Source organism: Bombina bombina, chromosome 5, assembly GCF_027579735.1.
Source record: "Bombina bombina isolate aBomBom1 chromosome 5, aBomBom1.pri, whole genome shotgun sequence".
NCBI lineage: Eukaryota > Metazoa > Chordata > Amphibia > Anura > Bombinatoridae > Bombina > Bombina bombina.
This window is the reverse complement of record NC_069503.1, coordinates 166040856-166060168: the sequence shown is the minus strand read 5'-3', so window position 1 is coordinate 166060168 and position 19313 is coordinate 166040856.

The window sequence follows — 19313 nt, the reverse complement described above, 5'->3', positions numbered from 1 at the left end:
GTTGAAACACGTTGAGCTGTTTTTATAATAAACACTGCTCTTATGCTAAAAGGACTGTTGTTTTCTCTTCGACATCGCTAATACCTGGAATTTATACTTGTGAGTATACTGCACTTAAAGTATATATATATATATATATATATATATATATATATATATATCTTCACAAACACAAAAAGAGATTAGTAGCTGTTAAAGTTAAAAGCAACAGTAGTGTAGCAAAGCCAAGCAAAGCTAAACGTCCCTTAGACTCTGGTATGCTACAGATTTGTCGGATGGTTCCGGAACAAGTGACTAGATGTGCTGCAAAAACATGTAATCACCCTAACATTAGGGGAAAGTTCCACAAGTGTAACGCTGACTAAAGTCACTTGAAAAGTCTGAGTCGACTTGGCCTTCAGATAGAACAAATCAGTCCAGAGTCACCCAATATAGTATTACAGGGTTAAGGTCAATACTTAGCTTAGCTCCACTCAAACATAGGGTACCAATCCAAATTCTGATGGTGGTTCCATCCACTAGACAAGGCAGTCAGTATGATCAGCCAATGTAGTCAACATCCACCGATGCGTCCCGTCAGGCAGGCAAACCCCGGTCGTGTCGGCAGGAAATGGCCACAGAACGCTGCTCTCACCATCTCCTCGTAGTGTTCAAGGCGCTCTGACGTCAGAGCGTAAGCGCTCAGTTAGCACACAATGATGAAGTGTGTAAGGGAATGAAGTCCTCCAAGCTCCTATGATGAGCGGGCAAGGGCCGAGTCCTCAGCCAACCAAAAAGCGAAATTCCACTCGCTATATGCAGAAAGGCTCGACATCCAAAGGAGGAAAAACTGGGACCAAGGACTCAAAACTTGATGTAAAGGTTTATTCAGCAACGTTGCTCATTACAAGGTGAGTATCCAAGAAGACACCTGACGTGTTTCGCGCATGCGCACTTGCGCTTCATCAGAGGCTCTCTGTTTTGAGTCCTCAGCTGTTAGGGGTTATTTCCATTCACCGGTCCATCTTGTTATGTACGGCATACAGGGAAACCATTACAAACCAAACAAAATCCATGCTCACGGAGCTCCTGTGGGCATGGTCAACTTGCTACAAGTGTTTCAACCATTCCATATTGCTATTGGGCTTCGCCAGGCATGTGATTGGCTGATCCAATCAGCCAATCAGATTGAGCTCGCATTCTATTGGCTGATCGGAACAGCCAATAGAATGCAAGCTCAATCTGATTGGCTGATTGGATCAGCCAATCCGATTGAACTTGAATCTGATTGGCTGATTCAATCAGCCAATCAGATTTTTCCTACCTTAATTCCAATTGGCTGATAGAATCCTATCAGCCAATCGGAATTTGAGGGACGCCATCTTGGATGATGTCCCTTAAAGGAACCTTCATTCGTTGTTAGTCATCGGTCTGGAAGGATGCTCTGCGCCGGAGGTCTTGAAGATGAAGCCGCTCCTCGTCGGATGGATGAAGATAGAAGATGCCGCTTGGATGAAGCCTTGTCCCGGTCCAGATGTCCTCTTCTGTCTGGATAGGATGAAGACTTCTGCCGGTCTGGATGTCCTCTTCTGGCCCATCGGATGAAGACTACTGGATGGATCGGATGACCACTGGTGCCCGGCTGGGTGAAGACGTCTCAAGGTAGGGTGATCTTCAGGGGGGTAGTGTTAGGTTTATTTAAGGGGGGTTTGGGTTAGAGTAGGGGTATGTGGGTGGTGGGTTTTAATGTTGGGGGGTTGTATTTTTTTTTACAGGCAAAAGAGCTGTTTACTTTGGGGCATGCCCCGCAAAAAGCCCTTTTAAGGGCTGGTAAAAGAGCTGTTAACTTTTGTAATTTAGAATAGGGTAGGGCAATTTTTTATTTTGGGGGGCTTTGTTATTTTATTAGGGGGCTTAGATTAGGTGTAATTAGCTTAAAAATCTTGTAATCTTTTTTTATTTTTTGTAACTTAGTTTTTTTTATTTTTTATAACTTAGTTTATTTAATTGTATTTAATTGTAGGTATTTGTAGTTAATTAATTTAATTTATTTATTGATAGTGTAGTGTTAGGTTTAATTTTAACTTAGGTTAGGTTTTATTTTACATGTAATTTTGTATTTCTTTTAGCTAGGTAGTTATTAAATAGTTAATAACTATTTTATAGCTATTCTACCTAGTTAAAATAAATACAAAGTTAACTGTAAAATAAATATAAATACTAAAATAGCTACAATGTAATTATTAATTACATTGTAGCTATCTTAGGGTTTATTTTACAGGTAAGTATTTAGTTTTAAATAGGAATAACTAATTTAATAAGAGTAATATATATTTAGATATATTTAATTAATATTTAAGATAGGGGGTGTTAGTGTTAGACTTAGGTTTAGGGGTTAATAATTTTATTATAGGTTGCAGCGGTGTAGGGGGGGCAGGATAGGGGTTAATACGTTTAATATAGGTGGCGGCCGGGTCCGGGAGCGGCGGTTTAGGGGTTAAACAATTTATTTAGTTGTGGCGGGGTCCGGGATCCGCAGGATAGAGGTTAATAACTTTATTATAGGTGGCGGCGGTGTAGGGGGGCAGGATAGGGGTTAATAGGTATTATGTAGGTGGCGGCAGGGTCCGGGAGCAGCGGTTTAGGGGTTAATCAGTTTATTATAGTTTTGGCGGGGTCCGGGAGCGGCGGTTTAGGGGGTAATACATTTATTTAGTTGCGGCGGTGTAGGGGGGGGCAGATTAGGGGTGTTTAGACTCGGGGTACATGTTAGGGTGTTTGGTGCAGACATCTCCCATAGGAATCAATGGGATGTCGGGCAGCAGCGAACATGAACTTTCGCTATGGTTAGACTCCCATTGATTCCTATGGGATCCGCCGCCTCCAGGGTGGCGGATTGAAAACTAGGTATGCTGGGCCGGAAAAGTGCAGAGCGTACCTGCTAGTTTTTTGATAACTAGCAAAATAGATTGTGCCGAACTTGTGTTCGGAACATCTGGAGTGATGTAAGAATCGATCTGTGTCGGACTGAGTCCAGCGGATCGAAGCTTACATCACTATATTCTACTTTTGCCAGTGTGTAGGGCTTGATAACTAAGGCGAATCAGCCTCGCCACAAATACGCTGCGGAATTCCAGCGTATTTGAGGTTGACGGCTTGATAACTAGAGGCCTATATGTTTACATTGTATGTTTTCTCTATCAAGAAATTAGTTAAACAGCTAGGCTACAGGGATTTGCCAAAAACACAGCTCTCCTTTTGGCTGTCTCTTAGCAGTGTGGCTCTCTTAGAAAAAAAACCAGTGAGGAACACTGGTCTATTTCAGAATAAACTTTCATGATTCAGATAGGGCATGTAATTTTAAACAATTTTCCAATTTACTTTTATCACCAATTTTGCTTTGTTCTCTTGATAGTCTTAGTTGAAAGCTATACCTAGGAAGTTCATATGCTAATTTTTTAGACCTTGAAGGCTGCCTCTTATTTGAATGCATTTTGACAGTTTTTCACCACTAGAGGGTGTTAGTTCAAGTGTGTCACATAGATAACATTCAGCTAGATTAAGAATTTGGCGTTATGAGTGAAAAAGCAGTGCTATGGCCCATAACGCTTCATTTTCCTTAATGCTGCATTGTCGGTATAGGTGTACCGCTCAACTTTTAGCCTGTCACGCAACGTCAGTACCGCACTTTTAAAAAAGTCCTTTTTCAATGGTACTCCCATAGCGCCGGTACACTCTATAACCACAAGATCTGTACCACCATCTAAAGTCAGTAGTTATGAACTAAAGTGTTAAAAAGTACACTAACACCCATAAACTACCTAATAACCCCTAAACCGAGACCCTCCCGCATCGCAAACACTATAATAAGTTTATTAACCCCCTAATCTGCCGCTCCGGTGTAGTGGTTCACACCTAATTCACTTATAAGGTCTTAAAGCACAGTTATATTGAAATATAAATTCCAAGCACTGAACTTTAAATGTTATATCAGTGAAACAGGTCTCATTTCTTACAAATAAAGTTTTGAGTACAATAAAGAAATGGTACTTGAGTAGATAACATTGTTTAAAAATAAATTTTTATTATACAGAAAAATCAGCTTACAGAAGTAATATAAAATTAAATTCATTTAAATCCAATATACACACAGAGTTAAAAGACTTTTAGTTTAAACTTGCTTTCAATAACAATTGTTACATACCACTCGAAATGACTTCATTGCAACCAAATCTTATCCTTAGAAATGCTCTATAATATCCTGTCAGAGTCACCTGCCTCATGTTTACAACAAGGTGTTTTTATAGTTTTTTATTTGGATGACGTCATCATTTATTGTTTTCTTTTTATATGTATTTTTAGCATTATTTTAACATCAACAAAACTTGTCTAGCTTTTTCTATCTTCAACAATGTGGCCTTGATAATCTGTTATACAAGAGTTTATACATACGCACTTTAAATTGCAAGGAGCATCCATTTTAGAGCTATAAATTCAAGGTTGAATAAACCTCCATTTTAAATCACATAACATCTTATGTTAAAACTAGTTAGTTGTTTAGTATGTTAGCAGACAGATAATAAAAACCTTTTATATTGTAAAAAAACTTTTGTTTAAACATATAAAAGTATTCAGTTATACATTGTACACATTGTACATCATTTAAACATATATTTGAATATAATCATACATATATTGCAAAATAAGCATATTAAAGATTATATTTTTCACAATTTATGTGAACAGGCTTTTATAGCAAGGTACAGTCTTTATGTATAGAAGCTGTACATTATAGATTTAAAAGAAATCTATCATTTATAGTAAGTTATAAGTGTCTTTCTGAAAGAATGTATTTCTTACTGTTGGCATATTTATCAAGTGGATAGCAATATTAATTTGCAATCCAACATTTAAATAGCAGCTTTTATTGAGACAAGCATGCTATAAACAAAGTTTATTTGCAAAGTTATGCATTGTTAACTAAAAATTACATTTACAAGCACAGGTGTATCACAGGGTTAATTAAAGCCTGTTACAGCCCCTCCAATACATTCTTGAAGAAAAGATAAGAAAGTGTCCAGCCCTTCGTTCCCACAGAAAAAGAAATGCGTCATTAATGTCCGGGATTCAGCAGAGTAACGGACATGAAATCAAAGTGTCCTTAATAATGCAAACAAAATAAAGTCAGACATTAATGATCCAGGAATTAAACTGAACTTTTTCATAATCTTCTTCAAGTAGGAGTATATCTGTAATTAATTCATGAAGCGTTGAGCCAGACAGAACATCATGTTTGTATTCCGTTATGGAAATTATTGCAGCAAACTTTTCTCTGGACTGGAGTATCAGGATTTTGTTTGTAATCCATTATGGGAAGTTTGAAGCAAACTGTTAGTTGAACAGAAACGTTTTACTCCTGCGCCAGTAAGAAAAACAGTTGGATCCCAGCCAATGTAAGTATGACGGATTCATACAAATAAGAAATCTCCATAAAGCTTTATTGAAGCATATTAGTATTTCTTTTATAAGTTACAAGATTATAACGTTAAATAACTGTAAATCCTTAGGTTACAAAGTTTAAATCCTCCTCATATGAAGATGACTAGCCATTTAGTAATACGTCATAAATAAATTCTCCAAAATATCCATTTTCTAGAAATTGGTTAATTGGAGTATGATTCATTAGTGGATGAGTTATAGATGTCCAGTTAGCATGGTATTTCTTGCTTGGAGAAATATCCTCATAAAAATGTGTCGTAGGAGTAAATTTATTACTTGCACATTCCTCATTCTTGATTCTGCTTTAATGCAGAGACACTGATAACAAGTAGCTTTTAAGTTAAAAAGCTTGCAAAAAACCCTTAAAAATAAAAAGGTTGATAATAAATTGTAATCCACAGGTTTTCTTCGTGAAAATAAAGAAGGATTATTAATGTTTCTAACCAGTAAGTTTATACTGGTTACATTTACAATAAAAATACATTTATAATAAAAATAATAAATCTTTACTTCTACAGATGTTATTGGCATATAAATTATAGCTTAACAAGATATATACATATAGCATATATGAATTATAGCATAACACGATAATAAGCTTGCCATATCTTTTCTGGTATTTCATTCAAAAGAAAACAGGTTGACAAATAATTGCTTATTATTATTTTTTTTTACTTAGATTTTCTCCTAGGAAGAAAGGACAAAAATTCTAAATAAAATGATACACAATACTATGGCTATTAATACATAGTACATATTCCCAATATGTCTCCAAAGATACCATTCCCCACTGTAGCTAAACCTTCTCAAATTTTTGAAATAACATTACCCAATGCTGGCATTATTGGAATCAATGATTTACCTAAAGTTCTAATCCAGGTAGCAAAGTCCCCTTTATGCAAGTCAATTCTTAAGAGGTCTGCATGTGCCCTTTTAATCAAATTCTCAATTGCTTTATGGGAGGAGCCCAATCTCACTTGCATGTTATGTAAATGAGCCCAGAGTGCTGTCATGTATGGAATTTGCAATGTAATATGGGGTACCTGCATTGTTAAATGTGATCTAGCATGTATATTCTTAATCACTGGTGGTGTTAAAATTGTATTATAACACTCTACTGATTCATTAACAGTTACCATTGTAGCTTGCAGCATTGGGATTTTACAATCATTTTGACTAGTAATCACAACATATGACCCATTATGAATTGGTTCTATGCGAGTGTATGGTGATTGTACAGGCGTAATTTTAACAGTACAATCAGAGTCTTGTTTATCAACACCACATGGTTTTCGTTTGTAGACATTTTCACATACTAAATATCCTAGATCAACACAATTTTCTGTTTCAACATATTCCCAGCTATTATCATCTCATAATATATATATATATATATATATTTCCCATACACAATCTTCTGGGTTATTTGTTATTCTACGCTTTAATTCTCTTATAAATCATTGATTTTGAAATATGCAGCATAATTTCTTTGTTTTACCGTTTGACTTAATTGTGTAGAAATTTTTGTAACATTTAATAGTGTAATATAAATGTGTCCTTCTTGTAAAGTTAACCTTATAGCTGTCAAATAATTTAGTATTGTTACTGCTTTCATTTCTTCATCTACCATTGTAAAATCAGACATCTCTGCAGTTAGCATTTTTATCATGTGATCTCTTAAGATCATCAATCCTCTCTTTATGTCTTCATCATTAATATCTGAAATTTCACTGACAATTAATACTGCATCACGTAATAAATGCCCTGTCAATATCTGAACTTCAGCATTAGACATTAACTGCCTTTTATTTGTTTTTTCTTCTGTATTACAATCATCTGGAATTATATTCTCTATTGTAATATATGTTACATTATCAAATATATTATTTGTTCCCCAAACAGCTTCATCATAAGTCATATCTGTCACATTTTGCTTATAACATTTAGCATATTTACATGGTATGTCATCAACTGTTATATTTACATCCATTTGTAGTTTCATACTTGCAATTACTACATTTACTGGATATTTTATCTGAGACATTTCTGAAACAGGGAATATATTACATTATTTTTGTTAATAATGTGATGTTTTGTCACGCACCAAAACCCAGGTATGCCTACATAATGTAGGAACCCCTTATCAATGTCTTTAGGTTAAAAACAAAAATATGTCCTTGATTCCTTAAGGTAGAAACAACAGGATGTACATTGATAGTTTGTTTCCAAGTCACAAATGCCCTTTTTAATTAGATCTTCAACTGTTATATTACAAAGATTGTTCTTTTCTTTGCATGAGTGACTGTAATACATTGTATTTAAGAAAGCTGCATATCTTGGCTTTGTACATGTATCCCATTCTTTTAGATTCAAAAACATTTCATCCTTTCCTTTCTCATTCCATTCTGTAGGTAATACTTGCTCTCGCAGTCTTCCTGTCTGTTGATCCACTACTTCAAGCTGAAGTTTCTCAAATAGTTGCAGGTATCCTTCATTTGTATGTAACTCTGGTGTCCACCATTCTGAATAAAGTGTGTTAGTGCAAAACACTGCTCCATTATATGATTTTACTCCTCCAGGAAACCTGTATTCCTCCTCCTCTGCGTTTTCCCAGAATGCAATGCGAGGATCTGTGTGATTTTCAGGAAAGAAGCCTTTTTGAGTTAATTGTCCTGTGTTTAGATAAAAAATAGGATATTCTTTATACTTGACTTTGTTAATTGTAATCTCAGGACGTGGACATTGATCTGCTTTTATTTCATTTGCAGGCCATCTCCTTGTCCCTTGAAAGTCCACATAATAGCAATGTGCAAATGTTGAAAAACAAATTTTTTCTCCGTATGTCTTTTGTTTCCAGTATTCTTGCAAAGGCAAATCATATTCCAAAGTCTTTACTTGTATTATTTCCATTTGCCCATTTATGTGATCTTTTACCAATTTTCTTCCCATTTGAGTTGTGATCTTTGCTTTCTTTGATATTACTGTTGAATCTATCAATACGACTTGAGATATTCCTAATACTTTTTGTTTTTGTATTATAGGTTTTGGAAATGGTTTCCAATAAATTCTTTGCAGTAGCCCATTCATCTTTATTTCTACAGGTTGCAGATTGTAATGTTCAGCTCTTTTTAGTCTTGATATCGTTGGTACAGCATCCTCTTGAGCCTTTGTTTGATTCCATGCCAGAACAGCTCCAGGTCTCTTTGCAAGATTATTCCACTGTAGACGAAAAACTACCATGCAGGTTGATATCAAGATAAGGAGAAGTATAAAAAGTATCAGTACTGTATATCTCAATATTTTAAGGTTTTTATAATTGAACAAGTTCTTTAACATTTTCAGTCCTTGTAGTTGTATCAGTGTTCGTGCTGATAGCATAGTATTTATGATAGGTAAAACAGGATTAGATCTTGTAACTGGTGTTGGTGTATCAAATGAATCTACTTCAGTTATTTGATCACCTTCTTTAACATCATAATAATAAAAGGTGTTATAGTCTCTGGATTTGAAGAAAATGGCATCATTTGAAATTGATTATTAATCCGGTTTGTTTCATTCAGAGTAACCCACTGAGAGTAAATCAGAGGGTTTGTCATCTTCTAACTCAAATTTAGATGCTGGTTTTAAGTTATCAATGCTGACAATTCTGTCTTTTCCTTGTTTGTCTTCTATAATCAAAGTCCTTAGGTTAATGACATGTTTTACCTTTCTAGGTTTCCACCTTGGCCATAAAGGTTTTGCTGCTTGAACTCTTTCCTGGACAAACTGACCAACCTGTGGTGTCCAAGCTCATAAAAGGTTAGGTGTAAAAGCAGGTTGTGCAAAACAATCACGTATTTCTTGTAAAATAGATAATTGCTCTAATCTCCCTGGTGCAGAAAGGTACTCAGTATTAAACATTGTATTCATAGGTATACCATATAACAATTCATAAGGTGTTTTCCCAGAAATAACAGAAGGTATATTATTTAAACCTACTTGTACATAAGTTAACAGGGGATACCACTGTTTTGGGCGGTTAGTTAGTAACTTGGTTAACAATCGTTTTACCTCAGCATTTTTCCTTTCAACAACCCCACTACTTTGGGGATGATAAGGTGCACTGATTTCCCATTTTATATCAAAAGACTTAGCCCACTCTTGTGCTTGAGTAGATGTTAAAGCTGATCCCGCATCTGAGTGTAGGGCTTTAGGTTTACCAATACTTACTAAGGAATTGAGACTATCAAGCGTGGTACTAGCCGTGGCACTTTTAACAGGGTATAACCATATGAACCTTGTACAAGCATCAACATATACTAACACATATTTATACCCATGTGAAGTAGGTAAAGGCCCTATGTGATCTAAATAAATTAGATCAAATGGCTTATTAGGAATTTCTTTAACAATGTATGGTTGTTTCTGGTGATTTGGATTATTAACAAGGAGACATGCTTACAATTCCCTATAACTCTTATGACCGTTTCCTTCATATTAGGCCACCAATATTTTGACTTTAGGGTAAATAAGACTTTATCTCGCCCTAAATGAGGATGTCCAATACTAGAATAGGCCATCTCTGTTATGTTCCATCTGTCTATGACAGGGGGAATAATCAATTGTTAGTCTCCAATCTTAACCATACAATGTTTGTCTTTAAATTCATAAAGATATGTTTTAGGATAACCAGGTGGATTAGGTCTGGTTTTATCCAAGCAAGCATTTAACTCTGTGTTAAGATTACTGGTTGCTGTCATTCGGTTTTAACTGCATTTACTGCATATTTTTACTTACACTTTGTGCAAGAGTTTCTGCAAATATATTGCCTTCTGTATGCAAAGAAGAACCTAGCTTTCTATGAGCTGGTTCATGTACTACTTCAATATCAGGCTTTAGATCCAAATAAACAGCAATTGCTTTCATTTGACAATATGCTGTAATGGCTTTTTCTTTGCAGTTAAAAAAACCCATTAGATTTCCAGATTCGTAAATCCTGGAATACAGATCTTGCCAGGTATGCAGAATCAGTTACAATTAACACTGGACCTTTATCTAACAATGCTTTCTTCATAGCAAATGCTAGTGCAGAAATTCCTGCAAATTAAGCTGAATGACCCCTTAAAGGGATTTGCCATGAACGCATCAAAGTCAGAGTGAGAGAATATTTTGCAATTCCTGCTCCAGCAGATTCATTTACTTTCTCTTTACTAAAGATTATTGCAGAGCTATCAGTGTAAAATATAGCTGAATTGTAATAATTTGGATAAGTTTATAAATTCCAACTTGAGGGTTGCTTTGGAGCTGGTAAATCATCTAGAGGTGTCAGATTCTTATCATGAATAAAATGTATTTGTGGGTCTTCCAAAATAGAAAACCATTTTATCCATCTATTCTTTAGTGCTTTCTTGTCTGGTATAGTTTGCGTTTGTAAGTTATCAAGTGAGGCAACTGATGTATGTACATATATATCTTTCCCCTGTGCAATCTGTCTTGACTTTAACAGTGTTATATTAACAGCTACCAAAAGCTTCTCTATCAGTAAACTTTATCTCTGTTTGTGAATATACATAAGATAGAAGTGCTATTGGAATTGTCTCATTTACGTTATATAACCTTATATAGCTTGCATTCGGCGATACATTTATGTAAACTAATAGATCCTTAGTACTATCTCTTTGAGCTAAATACTCTGTTCTATTTACTGCCTCTAATAATGCATTTAGTGCATCATCTTCCTGAGTCGTCCACTTAAAAAGTATCCTTGGTCTTTTTGTTTTAGATTTTATCTCCCTTGAGACTGCAGCATGCAGAGGTGCAATTAACACATTGAAATCAGGTATGAAAAACATTACATAAGTAAGTAAACCAATTATACTACGTAATTGTTTTAGAGAATGTGGATGTGTTAAAGCTGCTATTTTTTCTTTATAATTATCAGATAATCCTCTCCCCCTTTCAGAAATTTCAAATCCCAAGAAAGTAACAGTATGTCCTGCAATTTGAGATTTCTTAAGAGATACTACATAACCTGCAGCATGTAATATAGTCAAAACCTGATCCAACACTGCTATGTGTTACTACTCACTATCATGTGAAAAATATGTCATCTACATATACCTCCACTTCTGGAAATTTAGACAATAAATTGACTACATCTGAAGTAAATAACGCACTCAAATTCAAAAATCCCTGAGGTAATCGGGTAAATACCAAAGTTTTGCCTCTCCAAGTAAAACCTGTTATCCAGTAACTATCTGGAGTAATAAGATGACTCCAAAAACCATTTGCCAAGTCTGACTTTGTCTTAAAAGTTTTCCTTTGCAAAATGTGTATAATAGAAGGTGCATGTGTATTTTGTGTTGCCATCTGTGGTGTAACCCTGTTAGCTTCTCTATAGTCTAATACCATTAACCAAGAACCATCCGGTTTGGGAACAGGGTAGACTGCTGAGTTCATTTGACTGTACTGTTCTTTTAGTACTCCTTGTTTAAGTAAATCACCAATGACTGTCTGTATGTAGGGAATGGCTACACCATTGATTTTATACTGTGCCTGTTTCTTAGGAACTACTGTGCCTGTAGCAATATGATGACTGATACCTTTACAATGTCTAACACGATTTTCCCACTTCTGAAATATTTTAACATTTTTCTTTAAGCAAAAATCTAAGTTTCTAACATCAGATACTGCAGTATAATCTAATTGCATTTTCATAAATGCTTATTCCACAACTCTAGTAGTTAAAGGAAGTTCATCTTCCAGCTGCAATGAAATAAAATGTGCTACATCCTTATAAGCTATAAGAAAATCAGAATCAAGCTTAGGATGCTGAACTAATTCTAAGTGCACTCTTTTACCATTTATTTTTACCTGTGTATTACATGAGGGATAAGTACCTTCACCTTCTAAAGTCTGTATAGTTATATTGCCTAATACATCTTCTTTTAAAATATTTGATTGTACTAAAGATATTTATGCTTGTGTATCTAAATACCCCTCATAAGTCTCTCCCCCATATTCTACTGTTAATTTACTTAATTCACCTTCAGACTCTTCTGGGATGTCTGGTAGTGATTTCTCTATTTGCCCTACTTTTTTTAGTAGTAGCTGGGGCAACTGAAATTTCACCCCTTTCAGTAGAACGAATCACACGCTCCTGATATCTGTCCTGACCCCTGTACCTTTTCCTCTATATCTTACACTACCATCTCCAAATCCATACCGATCTGGAGTTTTTTTTTTTTTTTTTTAAATGGTCTCAATGTCCTGCGAGGAAATTCCTCATAAGGCAAATCTGAAGATTTGCTCTAAATAGTTATAAACTGATTTTCATTGGTGTAAGATGGAGGTGCTTGGGAGTAAGGTTGTGGAGGGTTAAATTTAGTTTGTTTCTGTGTATATTGTTCTCTTGCATTCTTTTTTTTTTTTTTTTTACAAACTGAGCTCTGTTTTCCCTTGCTGGAAAATCTTTTCTCATTTCCTTTTCTCTGCTATTTGAAGTTACTAGTGCATCTCCAGTCAGGTCCTTACCTACACGTGTATAAGTATGTCTTAATATATATCAGGTATTTGTTTAGGTCTCTCTGCTATAGGTACAGAGCTTATTTGTCTCTCTGTATCTAAAATTAAGCCTTGTCCTTTAACATTTGGCTTTAAACAACCCCATACCACATCGTGATTATTCTTTGTAAAGCTCAGCTCTAATAAATATGCTGCTACAATGCCACTATTTATATTCATCATTCCTAAAATATCAGCAAGTGAAGCCAAAGTACCTTTACCTTGTGTATTTACATGATATGCATAAATCACTGAATTCCACTTCCTTGCCTCAAATATAAAAACACACAAACCAGAGAATAAAATAGCATTAACTAACGTTCTATTTTGTGGAAGAAAATAAGTTGGATAAACTCCAGCTAATGCATAAACTCTGTCATTTAACCACAAAGCTATGTCCTTCGGATTGCGTGGCATCACTCCAATTGTTGTTTTTATATTTCATTTAGGAATTCCTGCAGCTTTAGCAAAAAACAAAACAAAAAAAAAACTTGCTATATGCATGACACTCCAGACATTTTCACTATTTAAAACCTGAGCTTACATATAACCTAAAAATTGTATCACATTAAAAAGGTTTTCCCTCTCAGCTTGCTCATATTCTGCAGCTGGTATTATTTATTTTCCCTTTACTGGACTGTACAAACTAGATCTAGGAGTACCCCACATCTCAATTTAGGCTAAAGCCTTTAGAGCAATGTCTTTGTATTCCTGTAGCAATAACATCATAAGAAACATTTGTATTTCTATTTGTTGCAGGATCAAAATCTGCATCTATAGTATGATATATAGGTTGTTGCAAAACTACTCCAGCAGCATTAGCAAAGTTTAAATGAATTAAACCCTAACTGTATCTCCAAAGCAATAACCTCATAATTTCCAATGACTCTACCATTCTGCATTTTAAACACATAATTGAATTTTAAAAGATTCTGCAAAACCTGATTAGCCATGATATTTCAGTACCTTCCCTTACGTGTAAGGGGACCCAGGTAAAATTATAATAATTATTATAAAACATATATTATCTCTCAAAACACCCAGGGACGCCAATTGTAGTGGTTCACACCTAATTCACTTATAAGGTCTTAAAGCACAGTTATATTGAAATATAAATTCCAAGCACTGAACTTTAAATGTTATATCAGTGAAACAGGTCTCATTTCTTACAAATAAAGTTTTGAGTACAATAAAGAAATGGTACTTGAGTAGATAACATTGTTTAAAAATAAATTTTTATTATACAGAAAAATCAGCTTACAGAAGTAATATAAAATTAAATTCATTTAAATCCAATATACACACAGAGTTAAAAGACTTTTAGTTTAAACTTGCTTTCAATAACAATTGTTACATACCACTCGAAATGACTTCATTGCAACCAAATCTTATCCTTAGAAATGCTCTATAATATCCTGTCAGAGTCACCTGCCTCATGTTTACAACAAGGTGTTTTTATAGTTTTTTATTTGGATGACGTCATCATTTATTGTTTTCTTTTTATATGTATTTTTAGCATCATTTTAACATCAACAAAACTTGTCTAGCTTTTTCTATCTTCAACAATGTGGCCTTGATAATCTGTTATACAAGAGTTTACGATATATGCAAGAAAAGATAACAGACAGGTAGGTCACACTAGCTTAGTATATATAGCAATGTTCGTTGCACAATGTAACTGCCCTAGAACCCCAATACGGCAAATGGATAAAGTCACTAATAAACACACTCTCAAGTAAGCAGGTATCAGCGTTGATAAATGTATAAATATCGTAGGAGACAAAGGGAACGCTGGCGTATCATGTGCCAGACTCACCTCAAACTAGTGGTTCCTCAGCTCACAAAGACGAAAGACTGTCGGCTGACTCGTGCTGAGCAGTGTGTAGTGAGGTCGCTGTGCAGTTGAAAGCTGACTCCGAATTTGTGCAGACCTCCAAGGGGTAGCAACATCCAAATCGGCATTCACCTCTATATCCACCTCCGTGTGAGTATATGGGAGGGATAGGAAATCCGATGGTGTCCAGCACAGCAGGTAGATCCGCAGGTAAATCTGCAGCAGCGGCAACTTTGAGGAAGGGGGGCAGGGCAGTTGCAAAGGGGGACTGGAGAAACTCAGATTCGGCAGCAAACCAGTGGGTCTGGAGCAATGAACATCAAGAAGAAAGAGTACTGGATGCTCCGATAAAATAAACAAATTTATTAATACTTCTTTAAAATAACAAAATCATGGAGAAACAAAAAGACACGTTTGCAGGCGCAGCACCAGAGCTTACGCGTTTCGGCTGTGAAGCCTTAATCATAGCATACAGGTGCTGTGCCTGACAGGTGTTCTTAACACCTTAGGTTGATTCTCATTGGTTAAAGGAAAATTTAAAAGAAAAAGAAAAACAACCCGCCCGCTTGGAAGTGTCAAGAACTGAATATAGTATGTGTGAAGCAAATACAACATCACAACTGGTATATATACAAATAGCAATGAATGGTGCAAAAGTCCATATATATGCAAAAGTCTATACAATTATTGATTAGAACATAGACTCGGATAAGATGGTTTAAGGACAAAACACTGAATGTATGTCAAATAGGGGACAAAAATATTAGACAAAGGTACTGGAAATGCAGGGAGATGATGTATTATACACAACCACTTAATGATAATGTGAAATACAGTTCAATACCCAATAAATATGCTAAAGTAACTGACAATGGAAAAATAATAATCATCAAAAGAATCAGGACTGCTGGTGCGAACATGCACAAAATGTACATGATGATATAAGGTATAATGTAAAATGTGTATATTAACGCAACTATAGAATACAAATAAATAAAGTTCAAAAAATTTAACTAAATGTGAACTAGAAGTATCATCTGTATCTAACCTAATAAGATATGATGAAAAAGGAAGAAAAAAGGGATAAAATATAAAAATATATAAAAAAGAAGAATGACAAGCAAAAAAGGCTATCTTAAAGTCTCCAGTTCTTTGTTATCTCCCCTAGGTGTAATGCCTACTTTAAGATAGCCTTTTTTGCTTGTCATTCTTCTTTTTTATATATTTTTATATTTTATCCCTTTTTTCTTCCTTTTTCATCATATCTTATTAGGTTAGATACAGATGATACTTCTAGTTCACATTTAGTTAAATTTTTTGAACTTTATTTATTTGTATTCTATAGTTGCGTTAATATACACATTTTACATTATACCTTATATCATCATGTACATTTTGTGCATGTTCGCACCAGCAGTCCTGATTCTTTTGATGATTATTATTTTTCCATTGTCAGTTACTTTAGCATATTTATTGGGTATTGAACTGTATTTCACATTATCATTAAGTGGTTGTGTATAATACATCATCTCCCTGCATTTCCAGTACCTTTGTCTAATATTTTTGTCCCCTATTTGACATACATTCAGTGTTTTGTCCTTAAACCATCTTATCCGAGTCTATGTTCTAATCAATAATTGTATAGACTTTTGCATATATATGGACTTTTGCACCATTCATTGCTATTTGTATATATACCAGTTGTGATGTTGTATTTGCTTCACACATACTATATTCAGTTCTTGACACTTCCAAGCGGGCGGGTTGTTTTTCTTTTTCTTTTAAATTTTCCTTTAACCAATGAGAATCAACCTAAGGTGTTAAGAACACCTGTCAGGCACAGCACCTGTATGCTATGATTAAGGCTTCACAGCCGAAACGCGTAAGCTCTGGTGCTGCGCCTGCAAACGTGTCTTTTTGTTTCTCCATGATTTTGTTATTTTAAAGAAGTATTAATAAATTTGTTTATTTTATCGGAGCATCCAGTACTCTTTCTTCTTGATGTTCATTGCTCCAGACCCACTGGTTTGCTGCCGAATCTGAGTTTCTCCAGTCCCCCTTTGCAACTGCCCTGCCCCCCTTCCTCAAAGTTGCCGCTGCTGCAGATTTACCTGCGGATCTACCTGCTGTGCTGGACACCATCGGATTTCCTATCCCTCCCATATACTCACACGGAGGTGGATATAGAGGTGAATGCCGATTTGGATGTTGCTACCCCTTGGAGGTCTGCACGAATTCGGAGTCAGCTTTCAACTGCACAGCGACCTCACTACACACTGCTCAGCACGAGTCAGCCGACAGTCTTTCGTCTTTGTGAGCTGAGGAACCACTAGTTTGAGGTGAGTCTGGCACATGATACGCCAGCGTTCCCTTTGTCTCCTACGATATTTATACATTTATCAACGCTGATACCTGCTTACTTGAGAGTGTGTTTATTAGTGACTTTATCCATTTGCCGTATTGGGGTTCTAGGGCAGTTACATTGTGCAACGAACATTGCTATATATACTAAGCTAGTGTGACCTACCTGTCTGTTATCTTTTCTTGCATATATCGTGTTCTCTCAGGTACTACTGGAGGTACCTTTTGGATACAGCAGGTGTAGTGTTCTCACACTAGGGACTGTTTGAGATCTCTATCACTTTATTAACATGGAGAACCAACTGTCTAATACCAGTCAAGCAAATACAAACAGAGACTTCTTCTCATTAATGCCTGCAACAGCCAGGAGCAATCATCAGTCTGATTACGAACAGATTTTTTCAGACAGCAAGGAGGTCCTCTCACTCAGTTCTCTTTTTGAATTAATGGAGTCCTTACTCCTAAAAGAGTGTAAAGTACAATGGGACGTATGGGCCTTCGACAAATATATGCAAGAAGGCATGATACCCAGAGGACTAAGAGTCTATAAATTTCCTTCCTTTGATGTGGATACCAGCGACAAAGAATTCGTAAAAAATTGGAATGAGGTCCTTTCTGAATGCTCTTCCCGACTGATGTTGATGCTAAGAAGCTATAAATCCAAACAACTGGATACTATCAAAAAAGAGATCATGGACTTACAAGTCGAAATGGACAAACGTATTTCAGACCCTCAATTTGTTAAATTTGATTCTATTCTTAGGGGCATGGTAGCAAGAGGCAAAAGCCTAATAATGGAAAACAAGCATTCCAAATTCCTAAGAGATCGCTCTGATTATCAGAGTGACTCTGTATATATTTGGAATCGTAAGCAAAGGGGAGAATACAGACGCAATCAATTTCCCTCAGGTACACGGAGGGGCAACAGAGGACGTAGAAGACATAGATCCAATTCCAGAAATGTTTCTTTCTCAAGTAGCGATAATGACGGCTCCTCAGATGAGGGTAATAAACTCGCTACGTCTTCTGCTGCCCCTCCTACAACTAGCGACATCCCCATTGCTCAAAACATGCCATCTATTCCTACAGGCATACTCAAAAATAAACAGACATACACACCAGCCCTTGACAATGCACCCATAGTGAGACATAAAGAGCAATACTCACAAGAACATACCAACAATTGTTATACTACAACAAATATGCCTAACGTTCCCCCCACTTTAGTTATACCAAACACCGGTCTAGCCTCCAATGATCTGGAACAGGTTTTTCCACAGGCCCCAGATCAAACACACAATGGAGGATCGACCAAAGTTGGTCAAGCCAGATATCCACGGAGGGGGAACAAACCACTGAGCAAATACAAATAATTACAAATGTCATTAACCTTTCATCTGTGTATTTAACACCACAACAACATTCTGTTTTAGCTTTAGGCTTAGGCTTTTCACCTACGAGCAGTTTCAATCTTTTTCAAACACTTATAGATGTAAATCGCCTTATAAGAAACTTGACCCTGAAGAAACATTTTTTCAGTACACACACTGCGTCAGCTGAACGAGCCACATCTACACCACCCATGACTAATAACATCAGTGATTTTGCAGAAATGTGTGACGTAGTTGCCCTTCAAACCCTAGCAACTGAGTCTAGCACAGAGACAGATCTCACCAACAGAGGTACCACACTTATGGAGAAATCTAGTTTCTATCCTATCATGAGTAGAGGCCAAATCTTAGAAACTTACCAACAGAGAGTCGAGATGGATTTAATTAAGCTTCACAAAGAAACCAAGAAAGTTAGACAAAACCTTACACTTAAACAGAAAAATGCCCTAGCTGAACTTAGGGGCAATAATCAGATAGTCATACGCCCCGCCGACAAAGGCGGGGCAGTAGTCGTAATGAATAGGAGTGATTATATTGCTGAGGCCAAACGTCAGCTTCACAACACAGACGATTATGAAAAACTTCACAGGGATCCTACCAACATCTTCAAATCACAATTGAAACACATTTTGGATGATGGTAGGGAACAGGGTTTCCTGGATGATAAGACTGTTAAATATCTAGATGTACAATTTCCAAGGATCCCC